The 26,814-nt window shown below is 40.4% G+C and overlaps 2 protein-coding genes across 6 annotated transcripts in view; one reads left to right on the top strand and one right to left on the bottom strand.

The window, feature by feature from the left end:
* Positions 1-26,814, bottom strand: part of RCN2 (reticulocalbin 2) — an 810,887-nt gene that overhangs the window by 631,013 nt on the left and 153,060 nt on the right. The gene's annotated exons all lie outside the window — the stretch shown is intronic.
* PEAK1 (pseudopodium enriched atypical kinase 1) overlaps positions 1-26,814 on the top strand; it is a 71,200-nt gene that overhangs the window by 1,430 nt on the left and 42,956 nt on the right. The window contains exon 1 of one of the 5 annotated variants that reach the window (XM_083630036.1): positions 5,058-5,179. The exons of the other annotated variants lie outside the window; for them this stretch is intronic. The gene's annotated coding sequence lies outside the window, so the exon portion shown is untranslated. Of the gene's footprint in view, positions 1-5,057; positions 5,180-26,814 lie in introns of those variants that run through there. 5 annotated transcript variants of the gene reach the window in all.

The following is a 26,814-nucleotide window of genomic DNA, read 5'->3' on the forward strand; positions in this document are numbered from 1 at the left end:
TAAGTGCCTTCTGTCACACTTGCTAAAGCTGTTGCTGTGCGGTTATGTCAAATCTTTCCTCAGACATGAATCCACTGTGCGGCAAGTCACTATCTGCCTCAGGCTCCCCATTTTTAATATAGGCATAGTGGTAGTAGTAGCCCATTGTAACAATGAGGGAAATGCAAATCACTTTGAGCATGGGGAAAAAACATTAAATACTTTTTTATTCCTTAATCTTATGAATTATTAGAACTGTGAATGTGCTTAATGAACAATATATATTGAAAGAGAACAATATCTTCTGGCTTATCATCAGGTTTCCTTACCCCTCCTCTCCCCCCCCCCCCCAGCAAGGTCTTCTGTTGTGCTTTCCAGGATCAAGACTACCTTCCAAAGTATGAAATCCACAAGGTCATGTACATAATCATTGTTCTTGGCTTTTCAAGGCTATGTTAACAACTTACACAATGTAAGAGTTTAGCTCTTTGCTTGATAAGAGTTTTCCGGTATTGAGAATCCATCCAGCTTTTGTTAGATTCTTTTAAAGTCATGGAGGCTGGTCCATTGGGTCAAATGGGATGCTACCCAACCAACCTCAGTCTGCAGTCGGCCAGTTCTCACCTCCCTCCCTTCTTTCTTACAACCAGTTTAGAGAGTGGCATTGGCTTCCTTCTCCTTAGTCTTAGTCTCAGCCTTACCTTCATTGAAATGAGGGGAGGTTCTGACTGTTATTAGCTTTGACTTCACGTGCTGTTGGCCTTCCTCCCTACCAGTCCAGTGGGCACTAGTCCCCACTGTTTAAGATTCCCTAGCCAAGAGAACAAAAAGTATTGCAATAAAGCAGGCTCCCTCAAACTCGGCCCTCCAGATGTTTTTGGCCTACAGCTCCCATGATCCCTAGCTAGCAGGACCAGTGGTCAGGGATGATGGGAATTGAAGTCTCAGAACATCTGGAGGGCCGAGGTTGAGGAAGCCGGCAATAAAGGAAAGCAGGAGCTATGTGTCTTATGTAGACTTGCATGCAGAAGCCAGGAAGGCCAAGTAGCTAGTGCCATCAGCTCCTTAAATCAGGCTGGGAATACTATACCATTGGTTTCTGTTATATTAACAGAATATTAACAGAAATATTAAGCTGTGTAAACAGTCTTTGGTACCTTGGTGGAAACTCAGGCTGGGTGATACCTGGTTTTCAACATCGCGATATGTCACCAGGTATATCACAAACTAAACATTGCAATTTAGTGATATATTGTGATGTTTGAAACATGGAACGGGTGGGGAGGGTGGAGATTGGGCGAAGGAGCAGTCATTGAAGATTGCACAGGGTGTGTGTATGGAGATTGGATGTAGGAGCAGTCAAAGAAATTAATAGGTATGTGCTGTGTGCACTGCAGATTCCTTCTCTTGGAGACAGACAAACCCTCACATTTGGTGGGCAAACTCCTTCCACTCCTCTCTGGAAGTAGAAAGAGGAGGCGGCCCAGCCTTGATTCCTACATTGGGTAGAGACACCATGGTTATGGGGAGGCGCTGGGAGTGGGGCTCTTCTGCCATAGGAAGGGAAAGTGAGCTGAAAGGACAGCCAGCCAGCCGCCTGCCAGAGAGCTCATAATTATAGCACCCCTTGGAGTTTTGAAGGCTGTGCTTTGCAATACACTGCTGGTTCAGTTTTTTTGAAGTGGTTCATATGATGTGGTCTACAAGCTGGTGTTGGATGATCGATACATCGGTCAGATCTAGCGGAAAGGTGAAATATAAATGCAGGAAATAAATAAATGGGGAAGAGCAAGAACTAGAGATGACAGACGCTCTAGTAGATATACTCTTTCATGTAGATCCCTCTTTTTTTGCAGCATGCTTTTATCTCCTCACAGTTGTAGCAATTTGATTTTTGAGTGGTCTTACAGGATTTTACTTATATGTGGGAAAGTGTGTTTCAACCACAGATTAAAAGTAAATTCTGGTTATATAAACCAGGAGCTACTTTTATTTTATTTTTTAATCTAGAAGCTTTTCCTGTGCCCACTTTACAAATGAAATGTGGATCGAAGCATTGAGAGGCTGAATTTTTTGCATTGGTAGATTTACTTTTCCAACAATGCTAGATTTTTTAATGGTAAAATAGCAGCTGATAAGTTGTACAGATCAGGATACTTCCTGGCAAAAGTATGATCTCCATTCTGTTTCAGGAAAACCTCATTTGTTCTCTGAAACACAGAAATACGTTAGAAATTATTTCTCTACCCAGTTGTTATTTCCATGAGTAGTCTGCTATTGTATGAAAATCCAAAGATAAAGATAATGTCACTTACTGACTTCCCAACTAAACTTTTTATCCTTATTCATATGAGTTGTACCTGACTTTCAATGGCAGATAAAACACATTTCTGAAATATTAGGTGCATAATATTAATCAGTCACATGATGATAGATTTTGTTTTGAAGCCTGCTCATATTTGAAGTGTCCTTTAAGTCTTAAGGACATCTGCAACTAGAAAGTAAGTTTTGTTGGTTAGGTTGATTTCAGAGTAGGGAGTTCATAGCTCAATAGTAAACTTGCACTGGCTTGAGCTCACAGCTTCACTTGTATATCTGGTACTGAAATGTGTCTTGTTGGATTGGGACAGTTATACCCTGATAATCTTGGTCACCCTCCTCTATACACAGTCCAGCTTGTCAATATTCTTCCACCAGATTACTATTATGCCTGCTATATCTCTGCTCTTTAAAATCAAATACTTCAGCTCACCCATAAAGTAACTCAGCTCAATCCGGAGAGCCTAGTTAGGCTGCTTGATGTTTGCCCATTCCCTCCCTCCGCAGCCCAGATGCCAGCCTGGGGAGCCTGAGACAAGAGTGGGGCTAACTTTGCCTGTCAGCCAGCACCTTCATTTCTTTCTCTGGCCACACAAGTGCCAGCAGGCTGCCACCTTCCCTCCCTCCCTGTGCAATTGCTGAGCAGATTGAAACTGCCTCCCATGCCTTGCGTAGTGCTCCAGAGGGTGGCTTCCGGTAGCTATCGCTTGTGTGGTGAGAGGCTATCTTTGGGGCTAGCCGCAGCTGGCGGCTCCAGGGAGGCCATTGGAGCCCCGGGGCTCTACGTTTCTGTGCACAGTGCCATGCCATGTGGTGCCCCGGCTGATGCACTCTGCCCGGGGCAGCGCTGCCTACCCAGCCTCGCCTGGAAGCGGCAGAAGCTGCGCACAGTTATGCTGATCATCTGCATGGCCAACAACTGCCTTCTTCGCACCTTCTTTCCTCCTTTATCAGGATATCACAAGGTTTAAAAAGGTAAAGGTACCCCTGCCCGTACGGGCCAGTCTTTGCCAGACTCTAGGGTTGTGCACTCATCTCACTCTATATGCCGGGAGCCAGCGCTGTCCGCAGACACTTCCGGGTCACGTGGCCAGCGTGACAAGCTGCATCTGGCGAGCCAGCGCAGCACACGGAACGCCGTTTACCTTCCCGCTGGTAAGCGGTCCCTATTTATCTACTTGCACCCGGGGGTGTTTCGAACTGTTAGGTAGGCAAACTAAGGCCCAGGGGACGGATCTGGCCCAATCACCTTCTAAATCCGGCCTGCGGATGGTCCAGAAATCAGTGTGTTTTTACATGTGTAGAATGTGTCATTTTATTTAAAATGCATCTCTGGGTTATTTGTGGGGCATAGGAATTTGTTCATTTTCCCCAAAATATATAGTCCGGCCCCCCCACAAGGTCTGAGGGACAGTGGACCGGCCATCTGCTGAAAAAGTTTGCTGACCCCTGGTCTACATTATTTAACTATAACTACCAATGAAATGGGAAACATAGTTGTGTAGAATATGATAGAGGAACAGCTAGCTGTGGTTTCTTTATTGGGTTTTGTATCAGTTATAACAAACATGGAGGGAAATGCTCACCAATGTCAATTTGTGCAAAACACTGTTGCCTTAGTGCTGATTACGCAGGTCAACACTACAGTAACCTAATCCAGTGAAATTAGCAAAGAAATGACAGACTTCCTTAAAACCAGATTCTAACAAAAATGTGGGTGGAAAACCTTTCATAACAAAGAATGGTTTGGCATTCAGGATGAAGTAAGTTGTTGCTAATTAAAAGGTTAGTACATATTCTTATAGATGGTAAATCACAGTGTACATTGAAAAGTCATACATCGTATCAGTGACACAGTAGTGTCTATGCAATATTAAAGCACTAATGGGAAGAAACAGTCATTTTCTTTTTGCTTAATACATATTCAGCAATATCTTACATGCTAAGAAAATATTTTTAAAGGATATGATTGTATGTGTTTTGTAAGGTATTATCCGCCACTCTTAGATACAGTAGGGAAATGGAATCTTTATATACAGAGATGGGAAACATCATCTGATCCTGCCACAGTGACCCATACCTTAGTTACCTGGTATTTGGACAGCTTAGTGTACTCTATGTGAAAAGTTCAGAGACTTCAGCTGGCTTACAGAGCTGCAGCCACTGTTGACCAGGGCTGATTCTGTGGAGTAGAGGTCTCTTGCTTCAGCAGCTCCACTGGTCTGTTTCCAGGCACAATTCAAACTGCTGATTATGACCTATACAGCTTAGGCCCAGGGTATCTGAAGGACTCTGTGCTTCCCTATGAATTCACCCAGGCTCTGAGATCTTTGGGGAACCACCTCTCAGTCCTGCCATTTTCACAGGCACGCTTGGTTTAGATGTGGGGAGTGCATTCTTGGTGGCTGCTCGCAAACACTGGAACTCCCTTCCTAAAGTAGCTAGATTGACTCCCTCCTTGAAGTGAGCTTTCCTATCAGCAAGCCTTTAATGTAAAATGCAAATAAAATCCTACCTTCAAAACCATCAGAACAGATTGCAGGAAACATAAAGCATTACATTTTCTGTACTTCATCTACATGTGTAGCTTTACAAATAATAAATACTATTTGTGCCTGTTTTTATGGTGTGATGGCCAGAATTTTATAAATACTGCGTCTGTGTACCTTTTAAGCTTTGAGTGTTTTTCCTACTATGAGGACTTAAGGTGCACCACCATATGGAATGTTGTTCTCTAGCATTTAAAGTACCTGTTCTTACCCTTAGATACTGTTGGTTACAGTTGCCATGCAAAATGTTCTGCAACAGCTTAAGTGGTTTAAGGTGAAAATGCCAAACAATTAGATGCAGACTCTCCACCCTTAAATGATCTTTAGTTAAGGTAAGTTTGAACTGCATCCATGTCAGTGTGGTTGGGTTTGTTCTGTTTTATATAACACCAGACATAATTTGATCATTTCGCTGGTGCTGTTTTCATCAAAGACATGGATGCTTAGTTGTCTTTCTTATTAGTGTTGGTATTTGCATGGCAGTGAATCAAATAATATATTGCAAAATGCAGTTGATGGTGTAATTGTGAAACAGCAAGATTTATGTATTTATTCCCTCTTAATTTTGCAATATGGTAGTGCTGCATTTTTCTTTGTGTTTTATAAGATGGGTTTTGCTGGCTTTCGTTGATTAAAATGATGCAAATGTCATTGCAGAATAACAGGTATGACGAGAATTGATGCTAATTAGACTAACTAGGGAAACACTGTAGTGAAGACTGTTTCTGCAGATAAACAGAAAAAGATCTATGGTCAGAATATCCTGTATTTTATGTGCTGGTTGTACATTGAAACAGTGTAGGTCTGTTGCTGAATAACTACCATCACATCTCTTTCTCAGATACTTTAGCCAGTATAGAAATGTACAGCCATGATAAAGCATTGAGATGTTAATATTACAACAATAAATAAAAAAAAGAAAAATGCAATGTAGCTTCATTTTAAAATAAGGGAACAATGTGTTACATTGAAAATCAGAAAACTAATTTCAGTGCTATCTTTCTCTGCATTAAATTCTGCAGTGGGCATCTTAACAGATATCATGTCTACGTGTAAAGTATATGATACATAGATACATACTAAGGCATTCAACAAAAATATGTTGAGTACTGCAAGAAGTACATATAATTCATGTTATGAAGTTATATTCTTCCCACTATGGGGTAGTTGAATTGGGGTATTATAATTTCACCAATATGTCACTGGTATGTTGCAATTTGGCTTTTTATTTAGATTAAATTGCTAGCACAAAGGGGGGGGGGAACTATTAAAAAATAAGACAGTGGAGCTGATGGTAGGGGAGCAGAGGCAGCACAAAATCGAATGGCTGAGTCATGGATGAATGATTTATTGTGCTACTGTAATGATTAGAAATAAGTATTGACAGATAAGCAGCAGCCTGCACTTCTCAAAGTTACATAACAGTTGTATTTTTAGGCATTCAAATTAGAAATAGTGTACATGATAAAGTTCTATGTGAACTTTAATAGTGTACATGATAAAGTTCTATGTGAATTAAATGCAACTTTTTCATGGTGGTAGGGTAATAGCATTATTTTTAACGAAAGCTCATATCAAATTTTTCAATGTCAGTATCTTAAAACAAGGTCCAAAACTGCAGTTGGGGAATACCTTGCATTGAAGGGAGCTGGACAAGATAAAATTTGGTAGAGCCTTCCAACTCTACAATTCTATTTTTCTATGACTGATCAAAATGTCTCCAAATAGTGGCAAGCTTTCAAGTTCTTCAGAACATTACATTAGGGCTGGGCGATATATAGTCCAAAACTACTTTGAAGTTCATTTTGTGATATCAGTTTCATATTTTTTTACCTGGCAATATATTGCAAATCATGGTTGGGTGTGCGCACTATGCAAAAAGCACAACGTGGGAAAAACTGCGAAGCCAGCCAATGCCTCTGCATAGCTCCATCCTTATTCCAGCCATTGTGATATATATTGTTCAACTGATCAAACCCCTACTGGCAAATCTGCTGGGAAAATCTGAAGCCTCCCATATTAAATATCTTTTGGATGACAGGTCTAGTGATATTACACTGGCCGTGGCAAAGTTTCTTTCGGAAGTCAAAAGAAACAAACATCATCAAGCTTGAGACAAAACAAAATGACCACCTCGATTTCTCTCTGTATTTTGTTCTGAAATTGTTCTATGCGTCTTTGGACTGCAATAAAGAGTTTTTTAAAAAAAATATTGTGATGTTTAGCTGGTGATAGTCCAGCCCACCACAAGATCTGAGGGGCGGTGAACCGGTCCTCTCCTAAAAAAGTTTGCTGACCCCTGGACTAGAGGACCCTTAGGGTCGCTTACAACTCTACAATTCTATTATTCTACGCTGCACAACATAGTAAGAGCCTGCTGGTTCAGGCCAATCACCCATCTAGTGAAGCATCCTCAGTGGGAACCCCACAAGCAGGATTCAAGCACTCTCCCCTCCAGTGGTTTCCACTCTGAGTTTGTGTATACAGTGGTACCTCAGGTTACAAACACCTCGGGTTACAGAATCCGCTAACCCAGAAGTAGTACCTTGGGTTAAGAACTTTGCCCCAGGATGAGAACAGAAATCGCATGGTGGCAGCAGCAGGAGACCCCATTAGCTAAAGTTGGTACCTCAGGTTAAGAACGGTTTCAGGTTAAGAACGGACCTCCGTAATGACTTAAGTTCGTAACCAGAGGTGCCACTGTAAATACAAGGCTGTTTTCCTATTTTCATGTTAACAGTATAAAACTGTGTTGTCATGGCTTAGCATTGCCTGTGAACGTATCCCTTTATGTTGCTAGTCCTACACTCTGTCCTTTATTGCCTTTAGAGAATAATTTAGTCTTTGACTGGCCTGGGATATCACTGATGCATGTACACATGCTGTGTTCTTGGAAGTAAAGAACCTACATTTGCAATACCTGAAATACTGGCTTCTGCTTGTCTACAGGCATGTAAACTCTTGTACTGAGGTACCCAAATTTGGTACCTTGAGGGGTTTTTTAGCATGCGAGATATGGCAGTAATTTAAATTTGTGCGGAATGAGAGAGTATTGGACAGTTTATGAGATGTGATAAAAGATTGCATAATATTTTAAAGAAATAAATAGGCTGACTAACTTGATACTGTTTTGCCCATTGTTGACCTAATTAGCTTACATTGGGTCATTGGTGATGTTGTTACCTGAAGGCTTTATCTAAAAACATTTGATCATCCTTCCCCCCCTTTTTTTTCTTTTTCAAAATCAATCAATATTGCATAGTGCTCTATCTCTCCAGCCTATAAAAGAGGCCTTAAGTATCTATTTATATGTTCAGATCAGTGATTGCGCACAGTGTCAGAACCAATGAACTGTGAAATCAATTATTAAATCTTATTGACACTGCCTGGAAGCTGTTTTGTTGAGAGCATTAGAAATATTAAGTAAATAAAACTTCAGTCATGCTTTTAATATTAAGGTTAATAAACTACCATTGAAGGAGTGGCAATACGGTAGAACCTCTACTTACGTCCCGTAAGTAGGCTCGTTCCAGTCGCGTCCAGTCGCGTCCGCGGCAAACCTGGAAGTAAACACCAGGTTTGCCATGATACACACAGAAGCGGCTGCCACGGTCTGCACATGCGCAGAAGCAGGCTGCCTCCGAATGCCCCTGTGCACAACAGCGCTTCTACCAGCGACCCGTTCCACTGTGTATTGTTTTAGAATACTTGTGCTGAGGCATCATTTGCTTTCTTCTATCATTCATTTCTAATGAAGTGGACTGTGGTACACAAAAGCTTATGCCATAATAAATTTGTTAGTATTTCAGGTGCCACTAGACTCTGTTTTTGATGCAACAGATTAATATGGTTACGCCTGTGTAATTTCTGTCTCATTTAAACCTCTACTGCCTTATGGAATACCTTTGGGAGAAGAAAATGATAAAGAGTAAACCCTGAACAAATCCAGAGTGGAGTTCCTAAGGCAGTTGGATAGCACCATGTATGCTTCCTTCCTGCAATTCCTGGTGCCCAACTTCTTGCTCTGCTTCCTTTTGGACCCGATCAGTGAGGCTGAGAAGGGAGTCTTGTCGTCTGGGCAGCCCGGGACCTCCAGACACACTGCCCAGGTTTGCATCCTGGAGAGGTTACCTTGGTGCTGCTAATGCAGCAGTTTGATTTCTCTCCTGGACACTCACTCCACAGTCTCTCAAGACAGATGGATGCTAACCAACCAAAGCCCTCTTTTTGCAAAAATTGTTTTTTTTGTGTACTAAACATTTGTGTGTTGTTGGCGTCCGTCTGTCTCTCACTACTTCACCATTGAATTCTATAGCAAAGGCAGTGGTGAGCCCCCATTAAAGGATGCAAATATAAATCACCCAAATAGAATGTGATCTGCAAAGCTTTATATAGTATCATTTAAGATTAAGGATTTGTCTTGAAGATTTCAGCTGAGGAAATGACACTTATATAAGAATCTGATCCACTGAAAGGAAAAACTATTAATTTGTTCATGGTTTGTAGGATTTGGTGATTTGAGTTCTGCACTCTGACGTGAGATTAAATGGTTATAAAAGCTTGAGCAGAACATGATTTCTGTGTCATTGCAGATAGTAAGGATAGATGTGGCATATAGATTAGAGAGCTAATCCCATACAATTTAAATTATTTAAATGTTTCATGGTTTTTAATAGGTACACCTCAATATTATTTTTTTTCATCTTAGTCTTGATGGCAAACAATTCACTGTAATTTTTGTACTTGGCTTCCCAAGGACACATATGGGAGAATGAATACCAAAACATTATTTTTTGTGGAAAGTAATACATGCAAAATTCCTTTTATTATAATATTCTGGTCATCTATATCCGCTGCACCATTCCACAGTTATGCTGTTGTTCCTCCACAGGAACCATCTCATGATCAGGCAACTGTTCTGTCCTGTCTCATATGCATATTGTTGCTAATTGTGTGTGCTATTGTTTTCTGGAAGTGTGGGTATGTGTTGAAAAAGTAATTTGTGCTCAGTGTACAATAAGCACTTCCTTCCTCAGTTATTTGAATTATTGACATCTTATGCAGCAGCCTTCAGGATTCCAGAAGGGTGTATGAGTGAACAGCTTGTGTTGCTGTCCTTCAACCAATATTCTACACAAGACAAATGCAAGAGAGCCACTCCCCTCTGCTGCATTTTCCTTTCAGAGCTTTACAAGCACCTCGCCAAAGCATTTTACTACCGCACCTGAGAGCCCCCTTTCCACTACTTAAAAATTTATCCAGAATAGTTGGGAATGCAAAAATAGTTAAGCACACTTACTTGGTAATGTGATTCCCGTAACAAACTTTCCAAGTCCCTGAATTACTCAGGCTTTCTTATACAACTGTGAAAAATTGTTTGCGTGCTCAAAGGTGTTGTAGCTAGCCTTACTTTGTGTGCAAACAGGAAGATAAAGTGAAGGAAATCTCTTACCTATATTCAGTGCTGGTCTGTGAGTAGACGCTCATTCCTCTGAGGCGGAGCAATAGGCTATTTTTCAGAAGTCCTTTCTGTGTTCTGCTTGAGGCCCAAGTACATCACTAATGTAAGATGCTTCGTAGATGCTGGAAGGTGTACAGGGCAAACAGTGTATGTTTTTATTATAATTATGGGACTAATAGAAATATAGATTTGGCCTACTAGAATATTCCATAGCTGCGTTGCAGGTCCAGCCTATGGGAGACACTTGTGGTCAAAGTAGATGTGACAATGGTTGGCACACATTTCTTTTTGCATTTCTGTTTCATTCACAAATAAAGTGGCAGATCTTACTTGAACAGAAAAAAATAGCATGTGCAAGAAGGAGGATTTTCCCCGTCAGTCATTTGCTCAAACATGAATTCTTTATTCCCTAAGTGGTGGTAGCAAAGAGATGTCGTGTAGAAGGAGGGAAAGTTCAGTGTCTCTCTCCCTATTGTTTATTTTATTAACCACCAGAAACTTTATATGTTTATGGAGAGAATACATGAATGACAACTGTGCCATATCAGGTTTATTTTTATTTTAAGATATTTATTGAAATTTTACAGACAATAGAGAATTACAGAATATAAAAAAAAGAAAAAGAGAAAAAAATACAAAAATACCAAGAAAAATACAAAATACATAAAAAAAACAGAATTAAAAACAAATCAATCTTTTCACATCTTATATTTCAATTACTTGTTTCCTGACCTCCCCACACCTCCCTTTTTTGTATTCCAATTCACATAGTTAATTCAGCAAATCCTTACCCACTTTGTTTGTATCTTAATTATATATCTTAACATATTATTACTTTATATTTCCATCTAATTATCAATCCTTTTTTGCATATTCTTTTAACTTTATTACTAAAGCCATCTCATTTCAATCCTACATCATTTTAACATTCATTAATTTTACAATGTTTTTGCAAATAGTCTTTAAATTTCTTCCAATCTTCTTCCACCAACTCTTCTCCCTGGTCTCGGATTCTGCCAGTCATTTCCACCAATTCCATATAGTCTATCACTTTCATCTGCCATTCTTCCAAGGTGGGTAGATCTTGTGTCTTCCAATACTTTGCGATAAGTATTCTTGCTGCTGTTGTTGCATACATAAAGAAAGTTCTGTCCTTCTTTGGCACCAATTGGCCGACCATGCCCAGGAGAAAGGCCTCTGGTTTCTTCAGGAAGGTATATTTTAATACCTTTTTCATTTCATTATAGATCATTTCCCAGAAAGCCTTAATCTTTGGGCACGTCCACCAAAGGTGAAAGAATGTACCTTCGTTTTCTTTACACTTCCAACACTTATTATCGGGCAAATGGTATATTTTAGCAAGCTTGACTGGTGTCATGTACCACCTGTATATCATTTTCATAATATTCTCTCTTTGTGCCATATCAGGTTTAGTCTTAAGCAATTAGTAAAATATGAGTTAGAACTCTACTCGGATACTAAAGCTTCTACAAAACATGGAGTTCATTCCAGTTTCCTTGACTCATAAAATAATGCTTTGTGCTCACTGTTGTGCTTTGCCATTACATTTTGTTGTGTTAAAAAAAGTTTTAAGCATGGTTTTATTATTCAAATATTCCAAGTCAGGAAGCACAAGACAGTTCAGATATGACTTTATTCTTGTGAATATTTTCTTTTTCATAATCGGCTTTTAAAATTATTTATTGTGCTCCTAGCTGACAACCAATGCTTTCATTTGTTAATGTTTTATTTCATTTCATCAATGTGAATTGTAGGGCTAATTTAGAAGTGCTTTATAATTCCACAGATATAATAGAAAATACGTTCTTTAAAAGCGTTCTAAATGCATTTCTTAGAGCAACATATCAAATTTAATGTCCAAGCACACCTTCTGTTATGGTAAATATGTTATGGTAAACATAGTTTACTTCTTTAATTCATCCAGAAGCCCTGGCATTTGAGGCAACTTTTATTCCACATACTTGGCAGTTGGCCCAGAGGCTGCTTAAGCCGTGTTCAATGCTGTTATTGCAGAATAGTATAAATAGCTTAACTTAATCCCCTTATATGTTCACAGTCATCTCCAGTCTTAAGGTTCTGGTTTGCAAGGGATCAGAGAATTTTCAAAAAGTTGCAGGTGTCTGTATAGATGGACTTAATACATGAATATCTTCCTGTCTATCTGTCTGTCTGTCTGTCTGTCTGTCTGTCTATCATTCCAGTCACTCATTGGGCTATAGATCTAAAACTAAATGTAAATTGGTGAGTTGTTTCTTACTACTTTAAGCATGTTGTATTTTGTATTTTGGATTCTGTTTCTAAAGACTGAGCACTTATATAGAAATTTCTGTGGCAGATTTAATCCCCTGTTACTGCACTTCAATGAACTACATACTGGTTGCTTACTACTATAAACACAATTGAACAGGGGGGGACACCAACAAAATTCAAAAAAATGAAAGACAAATTGGGTCATAATAATATAAAGCAAATGTGGAAATGTATTTGAAAACGAGTTTCAAAATCCTGTATTCACTAATTTGCATGAAAATCATGCCATGGTTTTATATAATTGGCACCCAATGCCTCAACTGTTATGGAAGTATAATAGGAACCTGACCAGCAGCTGGAGATGTCATTTTCCAAATGATTTTTTGGATTGTTTATAATAAGACAAATAATGATTCCATAATCCTGACAATTTTATTATTAGATTATATAAATGATACTGCTCCTATTAAACATTATATACTGGTAATTGTAGCTATCTTCTGCTAGGAAAGAAGTTGATCACAAACAGTGTTAGAAATTGAGATATGAAAGCTAGGAGCTAGGTTATGGGTGTAACAACAGACTGTCTAGGCACGCTTTTTTTAATAAGAATACAAAGCTGAAAATGAATGAACTGCAGCTAAAATATTGTTCATTTTTCACATGGTCTAGAGATTCATTTTAAATAAAAGCACCCATTCTACTCATGTAAAAACACACTGATTCCCGGACCATCCGCAGGCCAGGATGAGAAGGCGATTGGGCCACATCCACCCCCCTGGCCTTAGGTTGTCTAGTCCTTCCCCCTGCCCACCCCCCTAATATTCTAAGAAGGTCTCTTCTCCAGTCTTCAGAGAATAGCTGGAAGTGGGGAGGCAGGAAGTGGTCCTCCTATCGTTCCACTCTGCAGTTTTAATCTGAAATCTTAGGTGTAGTACCCAGAGCTCAGAAACTGCTCGCACTAATGAAATTTCCTGTTGCAAAATGTGTGGAGAACAATGGGAGTTTCGAATACTGATCACAAATGGAAAAAAATGTTAATGGTCCAGTGATCATTGACTGGATGTTTAGGACATTGGGTATATAACACATCTGATAAGGAATCAAAAATATGCAAATATTTATGAAAATTTATATAAGGTTATGTAAAGTATAAATTGATCATACATATAACCTTGTTTGATTCATTTTGATTTTTGTTATGTTTTAATTAACTAAAGCATAAGGTGTAATTTATGGAATAATAGTGTTGGAAGGGACCTCAAGGGTCATCTAGTCCAACTCCCTGCAATGCAGGAATCTCAACTAAAGCATTCGTGACATATGGCCATCCAACCTCTACTTAAAATCCTCCAAAGAAGGAGAGTCCACAATCTCCCGAAGGAGTCTGTTCCACTGTTGAACAGCTCTTACTGTCAGAAAGATTTTCCTAATGTTTAGTTGGAATCCTCATTTTTGTAACTTGAAGCCATTGGTTTGTGTCCTACCCTCCAGCGTAGAAGAAAACCACCTTTCTTAAAATACAATTTGCACATTATTTTATATCACAAGTATTGTTTATACTTGTGATATAAAATAATGTGCAAATTGTATTTTAAAATTACTTCATTATTTGGACATTTAGATCCCAGTTTGTTGCTAATCGCCATCATGATCTTAGACCATTCTGGGAAGTCATTTCTGAAATAGTATCTGCTACAGCTTCCTCAGTGAGTCAGTAAGGATATTTACAAAGCATAATGCACACCGTTACGTTCATGATCTTCCACTTGTCAATAACTGGGGCCCACTTCCACTTGGGTGCCTACCTGCACCATGGGATTCACTCCCAAGAGCCCATGCAGTCACATGGCAGACCTCATTATCTAAACGTATGGGGTCAATGTACTAGATTATTTTATACCCATTCCCCCACTCAAGAAGCCAACTGTGATTACCTTCATTACTATAGGTACATTATTAATGTGCATTTTTCAGTAAATATGTGTCCTTTCTTCATGAATGAATGTCTTCAAACGATACAGCTTTTTTAAAAAAAAAATTCATAGTCATAATGATTGAAGGGGTGTGGAAGCGTTACAATGCTTATCATAAATAATAGCCAGTGGGGCTTGTTGACACTTGTGCAAGCATGTTGTACAGAAAAATCAACACATTTGCTAGAGGGAGATAAAAATATTTCCTGGAGAATATAATATCCCCATAATAAAATCACAACCATGAGGAAATGCATGGATGGGGAATAGCATATGGAACAGATTGGCTCTTTGACATGGTAGGAATGACGGTGTGGCAAATTCCTTAAATTAGGATATAAAGAATTTCTATATATTGTGATGGGAGGCTCCTTTTAACATCTCAGTTTAGGGGTGTGCGGCTTCCTGCACCATAACGGAGAAGTGTAATGGAGCCCCCATCTTGCCTCTGGCTTGCACGAGGTGGGGGCTCCATTACACTTGAGAGAGCTCTGATTCAGAATAGGTTGTCAGCAATATGCTGATGACAACTTTTCCTTTCTGCAGGTGTGACTGTGGGTGTGCTGGACTGTTGTCTTGCCTCAGTAATGGACTGGATGAAAGCCAACAAACTGAAGTTCTGTCCAGATAAGAGTAAGGTGCTGCTAGTGGGTGGTTCCCTAGATCAGATGGATGGGAGGTTGCCCTCCTTCTGAAGGAGTAGGTACATAGCTCCTGGATCCATTACTGTTGCTTGAGGCTCAGGTGGACTCGGTGGCCTGGAGTGCCTTCTATCACCTTCAGCTGATGGCCCAGCTGTGCTCTTAGCTGGACAGGGATAGCCTAATGTTTTCTATCCTCTGGTAACCTCTAGATTAGATCACTGCAATGCATTAGATGTGGGGCTGCCTCTGAAGACAGTTCTGAAATTAGCAGCCATATGAACTGACCCTGGGCAAAGTGACTTAACAAATTCAATTAATAATGATGATGATGATGATGATAATGGTTTATCACAAGGGCCATCGAGTCCAACCCCCTGCCAAGCAGGAAACACCATCAGAGCACTCCTGACATATGGTTGTCAAGCCTCTGCTTAAAGACCTCCAAAGAAGGAGACTCCACCACACTCCTTGGCAGCAAATGCCACTGTTGAACAGCTCTTACTGTCAGGAAGTTCTTCCTAATGTTTAGGTGGAATCTTCTTTCTTGTAGTTCGGAACCATTGCTCCGTGTCCGCTTCTCTGGAGCAGCAGCCAGGCTAGCTCATTTCACAAAAATTACAAGTTGGCTTAGAAAACTTTGCTTCTAGAGCACATAGGAACTTACTTCAAAGAAAAGAAAAGCTGAGAGTGAGCCCGGTACTGGCTTTGGGCTCCCCAAAACCCTACCCTTTCTATCCATTTATCAGTAGCCCTGGATTAAGATTTAAATAAAAGTAGTTGATTGTTCTGGCTTATGAAGTGCTAGATGTTTCTGTGTGGGAGGAATTCCTCTAGGGTTTGGGAAGGGTTGAGTAGTGCTCTCTGAACAGAACTATCTCAGCTGCATTGATGCATTGTATAATTTGGACAGGAAATAAAAAGGCTACTATTTAGATTATATTTTCCCTCTTCAACAACTGAAGGCTGTGGAATGGGAAAGAGTGTGTGTCCTTTGGATACATGTTTTTCAGTTGGTTTTCTGCTGGTGAACACAATTTTTCCACTTGACTCACTGGGTGAAATCTAAATGAACATTACAACATGTGTTTATAATCCCTTTTAAGCAAAGTATGTCCTGACCTGCTTAACAATGTTTGATTACATTATTTTACTCCTATATTGATGGATTTTAGCAAGGTTTAGTTTGCATTTCAGAAACATATTGAAGCTCAGACAACCTCCATTGGGAAGATACAGTTAATTCAGATGCAACATTCCTAGTCTCCCAATACATAGGATTGTAGTTCTTTCCTCAGCCCCTTGCACTCAATTTATTTAGTTGCTGTCAGGGAACTGACATCGGAGCCCAGAGTGGAGGTAGGGCTCTCCGATGATGCAGGAGAAGGGACCAGCAGGGATAGGGAGAACACTTCCATTGGGGAAGGAAATCGGCGTGACACCAGGAAAGAAGGGGAGGAGGGAAGGTCTTCGGAGAGAGGGCTCCAAGACCCTTCCACAGGGTCCAGCGGGGAGAGTCCAGGACCTCCGCTGGCCACGCCCACTCTGCGCAGGAGACTTCCGCGCAGGGAGGCTAGGAGGAGACTTGGCGTCAAACAGCTTTTATGTTGGAAGAAGTTTAGGGAACGCCCACTGACGGATTCTGCCAGTGACTGAGACAGTCGCCTTGTAAGGGCTGTCAAATCAGGGAAAGGTTTAGCTACCCCAACAGCTGGGAGCAGTTTGGAATTTACGCACAAGCAACCCCAATTCCCATTACAGTTGCTTATTCTTTAGTGCAGATCATTATTTATTACATCTGAATGGCAAACCATGGTTTACACCTCCTGTCAAATCAGAATTAAAAGAAGTGTGAGGAATATGAAACACTGACCCAGCACAGCCATTGCTTAGTGTGAATTAGCCAACATATGGGATTGCAGTTGCAGTTCTCATTGTTTAGCTTAGAACTGCATCCAAACACAGGTTTGTGGTTTGCCTGAAATGAGGCAACCCATGAACCCCGGTTTGGGCATAATGCTAAGCCAAGCCACAGCTTGGCACAGCAGCAGGACCAGGCATAAAGCACTGTAGTCCTGATTTTCTCTCCAGGAACCTGCACATCTGCTCACTGTGTTAAGGTTAGCCTTAGTGCTATATGAGAACTACGCCATTGTGTTAAATTGAATAATTTTGTTTCCAGATTTTAATAATAATAATAATAATCTGTTCCAATTTTGATTGTGAGAAAAGTGTGTGCTAATGAGCCCCCTTTATTCGTTTCTGTATTCAGAGGACATCTAGCTTGGATATTAAAAAGATGTAATCTTTGTTATCCTAGGATTTTTTTTTCTGAGGCGTCAAGGCTGCTTGTTCCTTTATCTAATCTACTTCTCTAGTGCACTGCCAATGTCCTTTATAAAGACAGAAGGTAATGTGCTGAGATGGAAATTGTGTATCTTTTGAGTGAATAATGTGGAAATGCTTCTCCCCTGATACATTTTCCTTGGTACTTTTAAAACCTATTGGGGATAATCTAAATGTCAACAGATAATTATTAAAAGATTTTTACAAAAGCAAGTTTGCATGCTACATTGTTATAAGAGTAAATATTTTTTTGAGTTGTTGATATCTAGCTGTAAAGGCTTACTCAGAAATTAAGTGCAACTTCTGTTACAAAAAACAACTTTATCAAGGGGGGGGTAGAATGTTACTTGTTCAGAAAACATCTTGTTCAGAATAAATATTAAACATAGAAACATATTGTAGACCAAAACAAAACAGAAAGATCACTTCTCTTAACAGTTTCTGAGCCATTTGACTCAAATGCTTTTCTGGTTTCATCAGCAACAATAAAAGCTGAGAACCTAAAGGAGTTATCTTGCCATTCTTGGCTTTCAGATATGCAGTTCCTGTTCTAAATGGTACAAATGGTACAATGGTTCTAAATGGTACAAACTAGAGTGGCACCACATAATTTTTTTGTGTAGCTTGGCCAGTTAAAGTTGTTGTGAAATCCCTGTTGATTGGCAATTTCATCATATGATAGCTTAAAATATAAAACAAAGGACAGAAAGCTTTCTGGGCATCTCAGTTAAAAATCTTGTTTTAATACCTTTTAAATGGGGGGATGAAGAAAAGTATTTGTCCTGAATTTTGATGGACTGTCCAATTAAATCTGCAGCAGAAATCCTGACAGAAGAGTGTGTTGAAAATTCCAAGGTTCATCTGGAAGACCTGCCTCAGGGATTCAGTTACTGGCATGTTTGTGGATTTGATCCCCATATGGACCAAAAGTATGGGCCAGCTGCACATTCCTGCATTGCAGGAGGTTGGACTAGATGTTCCTTTGGGCCCCTTCCAACTCTACAATTCTATGATCTTATTGTCTTCCCTCCAGTGTCTTATATACAGTTTGACATTCATTATAATGTAATTCTAGTTAGTTCTTCTGAAAACAGCAACAGCACTATTTCTAGTGAGGCTAATGAAGAAAACCACTGATATTGTATTCAGGACTGACAAAGGCAGAACCCTCATTCTCCGCCCTATAATGATCAATAAAACTAAGTATAAATGGAAGCAGTAAAAATTGTTTTAAGGAGAAAAATGATGTGTGCAGTTGCTATAGAAACTAGCCAGACACACATTCAAAGCAAAAATTCTAGCCTGCAATGCATGCTGTTTACTGACAATACCATAAATCAGAAGTTATATTGACTCCTTTTTCCCAATTATGAAATGTTACATTGATTATTATATACAACATATTTCTTATGACACATTGGTGGCAATTGGGTTGTAGGAGTGAAACAATATGGTAGGTAAAAATAGAAATGAAAAGGGAGGGGGAATTCCAGTCATAAGGAAAAGTGACCAGAGTTGTGTAAGAGAGGAGACCAAAGTCAATAGCTAGTAGCTAAAAGAAGACCAAAGCTAATAGGATTGGAGATTCAAATGTCTCATAAGCACTGTAGTTTTACTAACAGCACCAAGCTATGCTGAAAAGTGTCTTACTCTGATTCAAATGGGCTTTGTGCTGTCACAGTTGCTTCTCTTCTAGGATAAATGTTGTGTAGCACCTGTCTTCTTCCTGTTCTTCTCCTTTGCAAATAAATACTGAATACTTAAACATTTCAGTTTTATCAATGCTTAACACCAAATATTCTTACCTTGGCTTAGAAAGGCTGTCACAATTGCTAATGTGGATTCATGCCACAACAACTGTACTCAGAAATAGGGCTGGGTGATATATCGATAAATCGTCCAAAACTGGTTTGAAATCCATATTGTTATATTGGTTTCATAATTTTTTGGGCTGGCAATATATCGTGAATCATGGTGTGTGTGTGTGCGCTATGCAAAATCACAATGCAAGGAAAACTGAAGGCAGCCAATGCCTCTACATAGCTCCATCCTTATTTCAGACATTGTGATACATCAGTATATTGCAATGTTTAGCTGGTGATATACAGTATTGTGATGTTGGAAACCAGATATCACCCAGCCCTACTCAGAAGTAAGTCCCACTGAATTCCATAAGGATTGTTCCCTGGTAAGTATGTACAAGATTCCAGTATGAATTGGTTAGTTTAAAAAGGTGCCACACAGCCCTCATAAATTTCCAGACCTATGGGAAAATATTATTCCTCTCCCCCCAGCTTATTTGCCTCTACATCTTTTTGTCCAGGCTAGGACTAAGAGATCAGGGTTAAAATCAATGACAAAATTCACTGTGTGACCTTGTACTAGTCACTGTCTCTCAGCCAAACCTTCTTCTGTTCATGCACCTTGCAAGCTGGCCAAGAGAATCTGTCCAGATGGAAAGACGAAGAAGGGAGGGATGGGAAGAAAGATATGAAGGGTGGGTTTAATCCTTTTGTCCTCCCTGTGAGTGAATCTGTGTGTGCACATGAGAGGGATTGTATGCATGCATGCGCACATGTGCCACACTCCGACTCATCACCGCATGTGTCCTCCAGAGCCTGTTGCTCTGCTATGTTTGATTGTATTTGTCCTAAGTTTAATTTATGATACTCTGTTTCCATACATACTTTGATATGTGTGACTCACCTGGAAGAGCTGCCTTGCGGAATCAACGGTTGGCAATACTGTATTTCCATCAGCATGACAATGAAACCATAGTGGAGGATGTCAATAGAACTGAAGCTGGCCGGCATTTCAGTGTGTATGGATCCTTCTTTTGGGAAAGGAAGAAGTAGCTTAACATACCTTTTCAAAACTCTTATGTTATCGGTGTTAGCTACATAAAGTTGCTCAGAAGAAAAACACAAAAAACTATGATAAAATAAGATTGAATTAGATGGTTATTTTATAGGCACTTAAAACTACTGATGCCTAAGAGCACTAATGAGTGAGCAATACAGGGAATTTGTGTAATCTTTATTCTTAGACTGGGTTGTAAGGCTTTATTTGATGGTTATTTCCAATTTCATCAAGTCAACTCAGTGCTACCTAGTGTCAGACAATGTTTAATGAAATTTTAACATCTTCCCATAATAATTAGTTTATTATTTCAGAAGCTAAATGGTAATAATTGGACACTGAATGCTGGTGGTGTTTATGTAATAGTGGGGGAAAGTACAAGAGCCTTAGAATTTCAATAATAAAACAATTTAGTTGTGTGCGTTTTCTAACAGTGTAAAATTTTGCTTCTACATTGGTACCTCTGGTTACGTACTTAATTCGTTCCGGAGGTCCGTTCTTAACCTGATACTGTTCTTAACCTTAAGTACCACTTTAGCTAATGGGGCCTCCCGCTGCTGCTGCACTGCCGCTGCGTGATTTCTATTCTCATCCTGAAGCAAAGTTCTTAACCCGAGGTACTATTTCTGGGTTAGCGGAGTCTGTAACCTGAAACGTATGTAACCTGAAGCGTCTGTAACCCGAGGTACCACTGTACTTAGTTATGGCCAGGTATGGGCAAATTTAATGGATACTATTAATATTTACATTGTCCTGTTTTAGTCCAGTATTTGAGGGGGTTTTGTTGCATATTGGGATATTGTGTTCTACAAGACCCAGTGTGGTATAGCAGTTAGAGTGTCAAACTAGGACCTGGAACACGGGTTCAAGTCATCACTCAGCCATGAAGCTCACTGGGTGACCTTGGGTCAGTCATTCTCTCTCTTGGCCTAACCTACCTCACAGGGTTCTTGTGAAGATGAAATGAGGAGGAGGAGAATCATGGGGAACAAGGTGGGGTATAAATGCAATAAATAAATGAATAACTACATGATCTATAAGAATAATGTTTTCCCCCTTTTGTGTTCTGTCCTTTATTTTTTCTCTCTCCCTTTCTCTTTCTTTTCTTCTTATTGTTTCTTTTCATTTCCCCCCCTCTTTTTTGTCTCTCTTCTTTGTTTTCCTATTTTTCCTTTTTCTTTGGAGTCCTATGTCTGGGGTCTTTATTAGGGTCCAGGGAATGCATGCTCGTGGGGTAGTAGGTGGTTGATGGAGGACTCTGGATGGGAGAACAGGGAAGTGTTGGTATCCCAGGGTAAGAGGCTGGGAGGAGAAAGGAAAGATCCCAGGTGAATACTGGGAGGAGCTACTTAAGAGAGAACTGTGTATGCTACTTATTTATATTTTTTGTAGCTGTTATCTTAGTGTATTATGAAAAACGTCAATAAAAATCTTACTCAGTGTATAAAACCATGAGATCTGAACCTGCTGGTTTGGGCTTTAGGGCCTGTCAAGCAGTAAAAGCTAGTACATAGTGTGTCATGGGAGGCAGGAACCCCCATGTTTCACTGCAGCACCCAAGTCTGTTCTGCCTCCATCAAAGACTCACACACACCCATTTATTTACACTCCCATTCTTGCAGCTTTCTCTCAGGCAATTCATTCATCTCTTTGTCACGATTTTAGTTTTGCCTTTTTTTCTCATTCCGATCACTCTTGAGTGTCAGTTGCTGTTCATTGGTGTTCTATTGCTCTCCTTCTCTCCCTCTCTCTCCCTCTGGTTCTGATTGCCATTTTGTGCTCTTCCCCGTTCTCCATCATCTCTGCCTCCCAATCACCATTTTGTGTTGTTCCCACTTCTTTTCTGGTCTGTTTTCTATATAAAGATAAAAAATAGTAAAAAATATTTCTCTCTGCTGTTTTCTTGTTTCCTCGCTTCCGCCCCTTTCTTCCGTTGTGTGTGACTGTGAGGCAGGGGCAGCGGGGTTAGCTTTGATCTATAAATAATAATAATATTACTATAAAACCATGAGTTTAGTCCATATGTTGCTAGAAGTAATTTTAATTTCTAAAGTAATTTTCATGATAGTGAGAAAAATTCAAAATGACTGAACTGCTCTTTTCACTGTAGTGAAAGTATTCCTGCATTAATATTCAGTCTTAAATTTGCATAACCATAAGCTTTGAACTGAATGGAATTATTGAATGTATGTAATAGGAGTCTGTTTGCAAGCATTAAGACATCACCAGGATCCAAAGAGAGTTTCTACATTGGCAGCAGCTCTCTGCTGTAATAGTTTACTGTGCCATGCAACAAAAAGCTCTTGAAACCCAGGGAAACTTCAGGAATGACCTGTTACTGTATATTGTAAGACTGATTTAGATTGTGGACTGACAGAACAGGCACCTCTGTAAACTATCCGCACCTGTGCAAAAAGAAAAGAAAAATAACTTCTAGGACAGCCACCAATTGCCAAATTTGATTGCATTTGATAATAGAATCCTCAGGGCTTGTGCTAAAGGCAGGGATGCTTCAGGAAGTTGCTACACCAGGGGTCAGCAAAAGAGGGCTAGTTGACTGTCCCTCAGACCTTGTGGGGGGCCAGACTATATTTTGAAAAATATATATGAAAGAATTCCTATGCCCCACAAATAATCCAACAAGAAAAGAATGTTCAAAACTCACATAGAACTGGGCACGTTTTGCAAAAGGGAATTTCATTAGCGTGAGCAGTTTATGAATTCTGGGTGCAGTATACTGCACCTAAGATTTTAGATTAAATTTGCCACTGATGGTGCTGAGCGTGTGGGAGGAGAAATTCCTCCCCATTCAACTTCTGGCTGCAGCAGCCGCAGGGGACATGCTGCGTGTAGCAGGACAGGTAGGGGCTGAGAGAAAGGAAAAGATTGGGACAGCAGGAAGGGCCTGGCCCAGGTGCTGCCTTCCCTGGACACCGCTGGGGCTTCAATTTTGCTCCATTCGCCCAAGAGTTCACTCCCTCTGTCCCATGCCTCTGTTGCTCCGCCTTCATAGAAGTGCATTTGAAGTAGTACTCAGAATGGTATTTGAAGCAACCCTGAGAAGTAGTACTTGATGTGAATTTCTGTGAAGTAAAGTTGTTAGTGTTTGAAGTAGCCCTGAGATTATGAAGTATTGGGAAATACTCTGGCTAACCTGCATTTACTTATCCCACCATTAAAAACAACATGAAATGAATTCATCCATAAGCATGAAGTGGTATTTCTCCTAAGCATTCTAACAGAAAACTCTATGTAGGAATAGCTGAATATTTCTTACTTGATACTCAATGGGTTGTAGTAATTAGAAGCTAGCATGTTTGAGAATCTTTGAATTTTTGCCTGCACAAGTTATTATAGATGCACTCATACGGGCCATTTGTTGTGAAATTCTAATAGTAAATCAGCATTTTAAATTAAAGTACCTTTTCCATTTTCTTCTCCCTCTCCCAGCCAAAACTATCAAGTACATATGTGTGACTGGCATGTGAATAAGATTTTCTAATCATTCAGAGCTGCCATAACTAAGTGAAGCAAGTTAGAATCATCTAAAAGTAAATCATTCTGTGATTATTCATAACAAAAATAATCTTTTCTATCAAAGCCAAAAATAAACAAGTGAATTGTAATACAAATACTATATATTACTCTGCTGGAACAGCCTCTTCTCTGATAATGTTGTTATGACTACAAATCAGGACTAATATTACGGAAGTTATTGCTTTACTGAACAGGGAATAAACTCAATCCAGTTTCTCTCTTCCCATCTTCAGTTTACCAATTTTCAGTAAAATACCAATTGTTTTTTCTAAGAGTTTTAACTAAGTTATAACTAAGAGTGAGACACATTCCCTCTCTGTTGTTTTTGAGTCTTGCAAAGTTGGCCAACTAGCAAAACATCTAGAGCTGAATTTATTATGAAGAGGAGTAATTGTTTCTATCTTCCTCTAATGTACGTATATACCATTCTGCTTCTGAGAAGAAGTTCATAGAACACCATAGGGCAAGGTAAGCTGGTCATCATATCACCAAGCGCTCCTAGTAAGCAAGTTGCTCCAACTATTCTTGAGACCAGACTGTAGCCTTTAATGCCTTGACATCCTGCCTCCCCCTCCTTGGAAAGGTAGAAGACCTTGTGGGGCAGGCATCTGGCTCGGATTCCCAGCACTCCTTCTCTCCAAGAGCTCATCCTGGGAGCACTCTGCCTATACTACTGCACCAGCTCTGTGGTGTGAGAGGCTTTTGGAAGTAAGTATGCTAGCCTTTTGCTAGACCTGGATTGAGATGTCTCAGTCCAGATGTTACTGCCATCTTTGTATTGGGCATTTTTCTTTCAGTTGTGGTTCTTGGGCCTTTTCCACCTTCCTTGGCACCACTGATCCCTTAGCCTCTGGGCCTGGGTCCAGGTCACTGCTGGCCTTTGGGGTCATGACAATACCTTTATTTCTTTCCTGTTTATAAACAATGGGAGGCAGCCTTCCCAGACTTGATACCCTGCAGATGTTTTGTAAAAGTCCTATCACCCTCAGCCAGCTAAGCCAGTGATGCTGGGAGTTGTAGAACAGCTTGGGGAAGGCTGCTTTGGAGAAGCAGCTTTCTTAAACGTCTCTTATAAAAGAGCCCCATTTAACAAAAAGCGGGTTTGAATTTGGGTTCCCCTACGTCCAAACCTAATCCATTATACCACCAGTATCAGGTGATAGTCTCATCAGGGATACTTTTTGCAAGTAGATGAGGAAAAATTGTGCAATCTTTTTTGTTTAGAAGAGGCTTTGTATATACCGTATTTTTCGCCCTATAGGACGCACTTTTCCCCTCCAAAAATGAAGGGGAAATCTGTGTGCGTCCTATGGGGCGAATGCAGGCTTTCGCTGAAGCTTGGAGAGCGAGAGGGGTCGGTGCGCACCGACCCCTCTCACTCTCCAGGCTTCAGGAAGCTATCAGCAAGCCTGGGGAGCCCGCGGGAGTTCCCACAGGGCTCCCTAGGCTGCGGATAGCAGCCTGCCGCCTGGAGCGCTGGGCGCTCTGAAGTAGAGCGCCCCGCTCTTCGGGCAGATATCCGCAGCCTAGGGAGCCCTGCGGGAGTTCCCACAAGGCTCCCTAGGCTGCGGATAGCAGTTTGTCGCCCGGAGCGCCCCGCACTTCGGGCAGATATCCTTTCCTCCTCTAAAAACTAGGTAGGTGCGTTTCTAAAAGCTCAGGCTTCCCCCGCGGCTGGGGGGGGGGAAATAATTTTTTATTTCTTTATTTCCCCCCAAAAAAATTAGGTGCATCCTATGGGCCGGTGCATCCTATAGGGCGAAAAATACGGTATATCACATTCTGCTATTGTTCAGTATCAATGATTTTATCATCTAGAATCAATTGGGTGTTCAGTACTATTATCATTGCTCCCTTTTTGGGAACACTTTAGTATTCTGACACACAGTGAACAAGCAGTGACTAGCTTTCAAGCTTGTCATCTTCCCAGTCAGCATGCAGTTACTTAACTGGCACTTGAAGGAGCTGAATATGTGTGCCCTGGAGTATGTTTAAAAATGTTCCAAGGGATTTCCATGGAAGCTATGTAAGGAAATTGTATATCTGGGCACGGGAATATGCCATGCTGTATTGAAGTGCCTTTTTACTCTTCACTCTTTGAAGTGCCTGGTCTCATTTCTATGTAGACACATGTAACTGGGTGTCTTTACTGCCTAGCAACTCATTTTAGTCCTTGTGTGTACCTAATCCACATAGAGGTTATCCATGGCTACCAGCCATGATGGCTTTGCTCCGCCTCCATGGTTAGTCTCCTCCTAAAGACCAGTCGCTGGAAACCACAGGAGGGGGAGAAGGCCTTTGCACTCAGGTCCTGTTTGAGGGTTTCCCACAGGAATCTGGTTGGCCACTGTGAGAATAGAAGGCTGGACTAGATGGGTCAATGGCCCGATCCAGCAGGTGGTTCATACGTTCTAAAGTACAGTTTATTCAGACTATAATTGTGAATTGGATTTCTTTCTTTTCCTTTTTTAAAAGAATTATTGCAAATGAAGCTACAAGCTTCTGAACTGAAGAAGGAACCTAGCACTTATGTGGCTTTGCCAGTTTATGAGGAGTGGGCAATAAAAACATACAAAACCATCAGCATTACACTGGCACCTCTGGTTACAAATGCATCTGGTTACAAACGCTTCAGGTTACAAGCTCCGCTAACCCAAAAGTAGCTGCTCCTGGTTGCGAACTTTGCTCCAGGATGCAAACGGAAATCGCGCGCTGGAGGCCCCGTTAGCAAAAGCGCACCTCAGGATAAGAACGGTTTCAGCTTAAGAACGGACCTCCAGAACAAATTAAGTTCGTAACCAGAGGTACCACTGTATAGTAAAAAAAGAAAATTACCGTATTTTTCGCTCCATAAGATACACTTTTTTTCCTCCTAA

Source organism: Podarcis filfolensis (genome assembly GCF_964270895.1).
Source record: "Podarcis filfolensis genome assembly, chromosome: 9".
Classification (NCBI taxonomy): Eukaryota; Metazoa; Chordata; class Lepidosauria; order Squamata; family Lacertidae; genus Podarcis; species Podarcis filfolensis.